Below are 7,858 nucleotides of genomic sequence, written 5' to 3'. Positions count from 1 at the left end.
GTGTGGTGTGGGACTAAATGTTGTTGCTTTAAGTATTAGAACACAGACAGAAATCCCAGGCAGCCTTCCCAGGGACCAGCAGCTTCTGCCATGGAAGTGTAAGGAAAGATTTGAGCAACATCTATTCCTGTGTTAATCCTTGATTAGTCTTGGATTCACAACGACAAACTGTCATAGGTTTACTTGTTCTGAAAAAAAAAAAACAAACTAGAAATTTTTCTTTCTCCTGCTTGCTGTAAAAGAAAGATGTTGAAGGAGGGAGGGGAAGGGGTAATTGACCCACACAAAAGAACTGACTGGCAGACCTGCATTCCAAGCTGATGGCCCTTCTGAAAACTGCAGGGAGGGGTGATGAGTTTTTTATTTTTTCCTCCTCTCCTTGGAAAGAGGGACATTTTTACTTTTGCCTTAACTGAGGCAAGCGAAAGCTCCGAGGCCGTTTTGCTCTCAGCCTGGTCATCTGGCTGTTTCCCGGCCTGGGCTTGCCTGTGCCCTGCTCTGCCCCCAGGCCAGACCTGCTGGGATTTCATCCCACCTGCAGAGGAAGTTTTTGGGGAGGGGGTCACGGTTTTCCCTCCTCTTTCCCTCCTCCGTTCCCGTGTTTTGGCAGTGGTTTTGTGCTCATCGATGAAGAGGGGGGGAGCCCTGGCCACAGACAGCCACAGACAGCGGGAGTTTTGCGGGAAGAACCCAGTCTTCTTTCTGCTTTTCCCCTTTTCCCCCTTTCCCCCTTTCCCCTTTTCCCCCTTTCCCCTTCTCCCCTTTCCCCTGTCCCCTTTTCCTCTCCCCTTTTCCCCCTTTTCCTCTTTCCCCTTTTTCCCTTTCCCCTTCTCCCCTTTCCCCTTTCCCCTTTTCCTCTCTCCTTTTCCCCCTTTTCCTCTTTCCCCTTTTCCCCTTCCCCTTTCCCCCTTTCCCCTTTTCCTCTCTCCTTTTCCCCCTTTTCCTCTTTCCCTTTTCCCCTTCTCCCCTTTCTCCTTTCCCCTTTTCCTCTCCCCTTTTCCCCCTTTTCCTCTTTCCCCTTTTTCCCTTTCCCCTTCTCCCCTTCTCCCCTTTCCCCTTCTCCCCTTTCCCCTTTCCCCTTTCCCCTTTTCCTCTCTCCTTTCCCCCCTTTTCCTCTTTCCCCTTTTCCCCCTTTCCCCTTTTCCCTTCTCCCCTTTTCCCCTTCCCCTTTCCCCCTTTTCCCTTTTCCTCTCCCCTTTTCCCCCTTTTCCTCTTTCCCTTTTCCCCTTCTCCCCTTTCTCCTTTCCCCTTTTCCTCTCCCCTTTTCCTCTTTCCCCTTTTTCCCTTTCCCCTTCTCCCCTTTCCCCTTTCCCCTTTCCCCTTTTCCTCTCTCCTTTTCCCCCTTTTCCTCTTTCCCCTTTTCCCCTTTCCCCTTTTCCCCCTTTCCCCTTTCCCCTTTTCCTCTCTCCTTTTCCCCCTTTTCCTCTTTCCCCTTTTCCCCTTTTCCCCCTTTCCCCTTTTCCCCTTTTTCTCTCCCCCTTTCCCCCTTTTCCCTTTTCCTCTCCCCTTTTCCCCCTTTTCCTCTTTCCCTTTTCCCCTTCTCCCCTTTCTCCTTTCCCCTTTTCCCTTTCCCCTTTTCCCCCTTTCCCTTTTCCCCCTTCTCCCCTTTCCCCTTCTCCCCTTTTCCCTTCCCCTCCTCGCTGGGGGGAACCTCTATTGTTGGCCCAACAGCGCCCCCTGCCGGCCGTGCTTGGAAGTACCGAACTGTTCCCTTTTTGAAGGGGACTTTGGGTACAAAAGTTTTTTGGGTACACGGATTATTGTTTAGTTGCTTTTGTGTTCTTTTGTTGTTCTGCCAATACACATATATCCATATATTTTTCTTTTTTCCATACTTCCTGAATTGGAGCCTCTGAATTTCAGATTTACAGTTGCTGAGAGAGAGGAGTTTGGTCTACCTCATAACTCACCCTCCTTAGCAAAACACTTCAGACTCGTTAAATTGAGACAGCAGTGTACTGTACAAAAATAAGTGCTTGTCGGCCACCACTTGTTGAAGTCTGTTGGAAAGTCTAAGGGCTTGTTGGCCAACACCTTCTGAGTGTAAACCGTGGGCTGGTTGTCAGACTTAAGGCAACTGTACCATAGAAGTTCAAGAGCTCCGTGACACATCTGCTGTCTTTGTTCAGCCTGACAAGAATTTACAATGAGCATCATGCCCTTGTTCATGGGTTGTGACACTTTCTTTCTTCCCTATCATCTTATCCCTTTATCCCAACCCTACTGCCATGTGCTTACAGAGCAGGTCAGGGACTAACATCCCAATTTCTATGGCCAAGTGTGTGACTTACTAATAAAACACTGAGTTTTTGTGAACTCTCTGATTTTCATTGTTCCTTTTGACCACCATCTACAACTCTTGGGTGCTCCCTTCCCCTTCAGGGTGGGACATGACAGCACCTGGCTTTGCCCAGAGCAAAGAGCTTGGAGAGCCTGGAGGGAAAGCTGCTGCCTTCAGAGGAACCACGTCAAATGACCCACGGTGTCTGTCCCGGTTGGTGATCACCCCAGTGTGGCCAAGGTGGCACCGCTGGTCCCCATGCACAGGTTACCTGGGTGAGGGGATCCAGGTGTGACAAGAGCTGGCACCAGGTGCCACTTGGGCTCTGAGGACAGGGTTGGAAAGGGCAGGGACGGAGCTGCACTGGCCCACAGAGTGACAACCTACGTCCCACAGGAGCCCTGGCACACCTGGAGGAGCCAGAGAGCTCCCAGGACCAGAACCAAACATTCCTCAGCTTCTGGGTGGTGTCAGCACCAAGGAGGTGTCGCTGTTCTGCTGTCCGGGCTGTGGAGGGGGATCCCCACATGCTCCCTAATGAGCAAAAGGTGCCCCAGAGCAGCCGAAAGGGACCCGCCCTGAGCGGCTGTGCTGGAAGGGGCTGCTCGGGCCGGTTCCAGCCAGTTCTGGGCATTGGCATTTCCAGGGCAACTGCCAGGGCTGTGTGATGTGGGGCCTCAGAGTGCCCAGGGGCCACTGTGACACTGCGGGGGCTCCTGGAACCGAGGGGACATTGTGACCCTGCAGGGCCTCGCCCTGCCCTGGGGTGTCTCAGGAGCCCCCCGGGTGCCCAGTCCAGTAGAGCAGAGCAGAGCACCTCACTCAGGAGGCAGCAGCTCCCGGGCCCCCCAGCTCTGTGCCGAGGCAGCCCCATCCACCCCAGGCCTCCTCCTGCCGCCGCCCTCAGCTGCAGCCGCGGCAGCCTCAGGGCAGCCGGGCCGGGCCTGGTCCCTGGGCGGGGCCGGGCCGTGCTGGCCCCGCAGCCCCCGGAGCTGCAGGAGCCCCGGGAGCCACGGCAGCCCGGCCCCGGGGGCACAGGGCCAAGGGCCGCAGCGGGGCAGGGCCTGTGCTGGGGGTCCCTGGCAGCCGGGCAGCCCGGCCAGCGGCACCGCAGCCCGCGGCCAGCGCCGGCGGGGCAGGAGCTGCCGGGGCTGCGGCGGCTGGGGGGGCTGGAGCCCCAGCGGCACGCCAAGGAGCCGGCAGTGCCGAGCACGGAGGGACACGGGCAGGGCCCGGGCCCGGGAGGCTCCCGCCATCTGCCCAGCCCTGGGCCAGCAGCCGCTGCTGGCGGGGCCCGCCAGGCCTTGGCTGGGGGAGCCGGGCGGCCTCTGCACAACCCCGGTCTGCTTTCAGCCCCCCCAGGGCAAATCATCTCCTGACCTGCGCTGGTCACGCCAGAGGCACCCGAATGATGGCCTGAGTGAGAAGGAGGAGGTGCTGGAGGGGCTGGAAGCCCAGACACAGACCCTGGCACAAGAGGCACATTCAGCTGCTCCCCAGTACACTGAGCAGGCGACACGGATGGAGACCCCGGCACAGGAGGAGGCACATTCAGCTGCAGAGCGGGGGTGCCCCTCTGCTCCTCCAGGCCTGCAGAGCTCCCTCTTTCCCTGAAGCTTCATCCCACGCAGCTTCCCTGGGTCAGTCTGGGGCTGCTACCTGGGATCTCAGGTCCTTAGAGGAGATGTGAAAAGGCTCTGGGAGATGCCTGGGAGGAGTCTTGGGTACATCCATGAGGATACAATTTCATGTGAAGATGAAGTATCATCTTGGGCAGCTTCCCTGGGTGAGTCTGGAGCTGCTACCCAGGATTTCAGGTCACCAAATCAGAGACCAAGTCTCCAGGAAATTTTTGAGAAGGGTCTCAGGTGGATCCCAGAGGATGCTTTTTCCTTCAAAGGAGAAAAATCATCTTCAGGTGCTTCCTTGGAGAAGTATGAGGCTCATACCTGGGGTCTCAGCTCTTTACAGGATGTGTGAAAAGGCTCCGTGAGATGCCTGGAAGGCGACTCAGGTAGATCCTGGAAGATGCAGGAGCTATGAAAATTCTATGAAAAAAAGAAAAATCACCTCAGGTACCTGCCTTGGAGGAGTCTGGGGCTGCTACCTGAGATTTGTTTACCAGTTTTAGTGACCTTCTGTGACAGGGCTGCAGCACTGGTGGATGGGGCAGAACAACTGACATCATCTGCCTGGACTTATGCAAAGTATTTGACACTGTCCCACATGACCTCCTGGCCCCTAAATTGGAGAGACCTGGATTGGATGGATGGAGCATTTGGTGGATGAAGGACTGGCTGGCTGGCCGCACACACAGGGTTGTGGTCAAGGGCTCATTGTCCCCGTGGAGACCAGTGAGCAGTGGTGTCCCTCAGGGATCAGTGCTGGGGCCGATCCTGTTCAACAGCTTTGTCAGTAACATGGACAGTCTGCCATCCTCAGATTCCCCACACACAAAGCTCAGCCCCACAGGCAATGGGATTGATCTTCCCTCAGAGTTCAGGTGTGCACAAAACAGACACCTGCATGGAAGTTGCCATGGGAATGGCTGGAGATGGAGGTCAGGTCTGATGTGTTCAGATAAAAGACCTGGTGACACCTGAAGTGCCAGGAGTGGTCCAGGATACATGGATCTGGCTGCAGGCTCCAGGGCAGCAATGCTGACACTACAGGTGACTTTTGCAAGACTACCCTTCATCTGAACTGCTTTTGATGTGCAGGAAGGGGTGGGTGCCTTGCACTGCAAACACTGATTCCACTGGCGTTGCCCAGGGGTGGTGCAACAGAGGAAACTGCTACACTGCAAACACTGCGATTTAGTCTGTCTAAGGACTTTTTTTTTTCTTTTTGGATGCTGATACTCAGAGAAATCACACAGACACCTGAAGGATTTTTGAAGGATTCTTTAGAGAGGCCATACGGGATTTTCATCTGAGGTTAAGGGAAAGATACTTTGGTCACTGTTCTGGGATTCGGGGAACTGAATCATCTCCCCTGTGCTCAACATCCTGCCCTCCTCAGTGAGCTGTGTGAGAGTCCTGCTGAGCAGGTCTGAACTTACAGTCACGTAGGTACCTTACGTCTTACTGCAGCCAATGATGTCCTGCCAGATCAGGAGTGGAGCATCCACTGGAGCCCAAGCCCTGTCAGTTCACATCACCTCCATCTTCCCCATGGCACTGGCTGGTGTGTGACACAGCTATGCTGGCTCTTCAGGCAGAACAGGCAAATATTTGATGCCTGAACTGGAACTTTTCTCCTTGCTGTAACATCAATGCAGCAGGGTTGAGACAAGAGACCCAAGAAACCCAGCTTTGTGTTAGACCATCCAAAGAGAACATCCTCTGTGGGACTTTCCCTTTACTAAATGCCATTGGTGAGTTCAGGTAATACAGCCTCACCTATTTTTACCTCTCATGGGATTTCTCTGGGTCAAATGCTCAGGTGTTCCCAGGAACCTCTGGAGCATGGCAGACCAATTCCTGTGTTCAGGGACCTGGTCCAATGCCTCATCTCCCTTTCTGCATTGATGCCTGGCTCATGTGCAGATGGTGGTAAAAGTTACTGCTCGAGGTGTCTGGTCCTGGCTCCTATCAAAGGCTGGGGGTCACCAACTGCAGGGTCAGGTCAGCTGTGACTTCGTAGAGCTAAAACCTGAAAACCTCCAAAGATGGAGATCATAGAAAGTGTCTGGGTCTCCTGCTGCACTGTGGCATTACCCTCCTAGTCAGGTTTTCTTGAGGCACTCTCTGAAGTCCCCAGGAAGAAGCCTGTGGCTGTGGTCTCTGCCCTGCACATTGCACATTGCACAGTTTGGCTCCACCACCTCTCCAGGCTTTTATCCTGCCCTGTGCCTGCCCTTCAGCAGCCTAAAGAGGCCCAGTTACCTCAGTCTCTCCACACAACTCCTCATAGAATCACAGAATCAACCGAGTTGGAACGGACCTCCGAGATCATCAAGTCCAACACTTGATCCAACCAGACCATGGCACTGATGCCACATCCAGTCTCATCTTAAAAACCTCTAGGGACAGAGAATCCACCACCTCCCTGGGCAGCCCATTCCAACACCTGATTACCCTCTCTATAAAGAATTTCTTCCTAATATCCAACCTAAACCTCCCCTGGCACAGCTGAAGACGCAGCCCTCTTGTCTTACTGATAGTTGTCTGGGAGAAGAGACCAACCCCCACCTGGCTACAACCTCCTATCAGGGAGTTGCAGAAAGTGAGGAGGTCTCCTCTGAGCCTCCTCTTCTCCTCAGCCCATTGTACCAAACTTCCTCTGCACCTTCTCCAGTGTCTCCACTCTCCTGTCAAACAGGGAAACTCTGGGCTCATGCAGATTTGTGCTTTAATCTCATCTGGCAAATAAGCAGCTCCCAGTCACTCCCTCCCTCCCTTCCGGTGGGATGGGTGAGAGAATGGGAGAAGCAAAAAAACTCGTGAGTTGAGAGAAAGACAGTTAAACACATAAAGCGAAAGCTGTGTGTGCAAGCAAATGAAAGCAAGGGATTCATTTGCCACTTACCATGGGCAGGCAGGTGTTCAGCCACCTCCTGGAATGCAGGGCCCCATCATTCCTAACAGTTTCTTGGGAGAACAAGCACCATCACTTTGGACGTCCTCCCCTTCTTCCTTCTTTCCCATGCTTTGTATACTGAGTATGATGTCATATGGTCTGGAATATGCCTTTGGTCAGTTGGGGTCAGCTGTCCTTGCTCTGCCCCCTCCCATCTTCCCATACACCCCAAATCCCCTCCCCAGCATGGCAGTATGAGAAGCAGAGAAAGGCCTTCACACTGTGCCAGTGCTGCTCAGCAATAACAGAAACATCTCTGAATTATCAACCCTGTCTTCAGCACAAATCCAAAACACAACCCCAGAGCAGCTACTGTGAACAAAACTAACCCTACCCCAGCCAAAGGCAGCACAGAAACAACATTCCTTCACTGATAGGCCTTGCTGTTTGGTAGGAGACACTGGAGAAGGAAGGTGCCTGTATGGAGTCCCCTTCCACAAGGAAATTGCTAAAGGAGGAGGTGAACTGAGCCTCTTTGCAGAGGTGAAAGTTCTCCAGCTGGCTTTGGACATTGCTGAAGGAGAGAAACGACAATACTTTATCTCTACACTGACTCAGGGATGGTGGCAAATAGCCTGAGGGGTGTTTGCAGCAGTGGAAGCGGAATAACTGGAAGCACAGGGGTAAACCCATCTGGGCCTCTGCACTGAGGCAAAATATTGCTGCCCGGGTGGAGAACCTCCTTGTGAAGGTGTATCTCGTGGGTGCTCATGTGCCCAAAAGTCAGGGCACTGAGGAACATCGGAAAAACCAGGAGGTGGATTGGGCTGCTAAGATTGAAGTGGCTCAGGTGGATTTGGATTGGCAACACAAGGGTGAGTTATTTCTGTCTTGGTGGGCCCATGACACCTTGGGATATCTAGGAAGACATGCAACATATGGGTGGGCTCGTGATCGAGGGGTCGACTTAACCACGGACAATATCTCCCAGATTATCCACGGATGTCAAACGTGCTGCAATTACACAGCCAAGTGGGTAAAGCCTCTGTGCTATGG

Source organism: Pseudopipra pipra, chromosome 31 (assembly GCF_036250125.1).
Source record: "Pseudopipra pipra isolate bDixPip1 chromosome 31, bDixPip1.hap1, whole genome shotgun sequence".
Taxonomy (NCBI): domain Eukaryota; kingdom Metazoa; phylum Chordata; class Aves; order Passeriformes; family Pipridae; genus Pseudopipra; species Pseudopipra pipra.
This window is presented reverse-complemented; position numbering follows the sequence as displayed.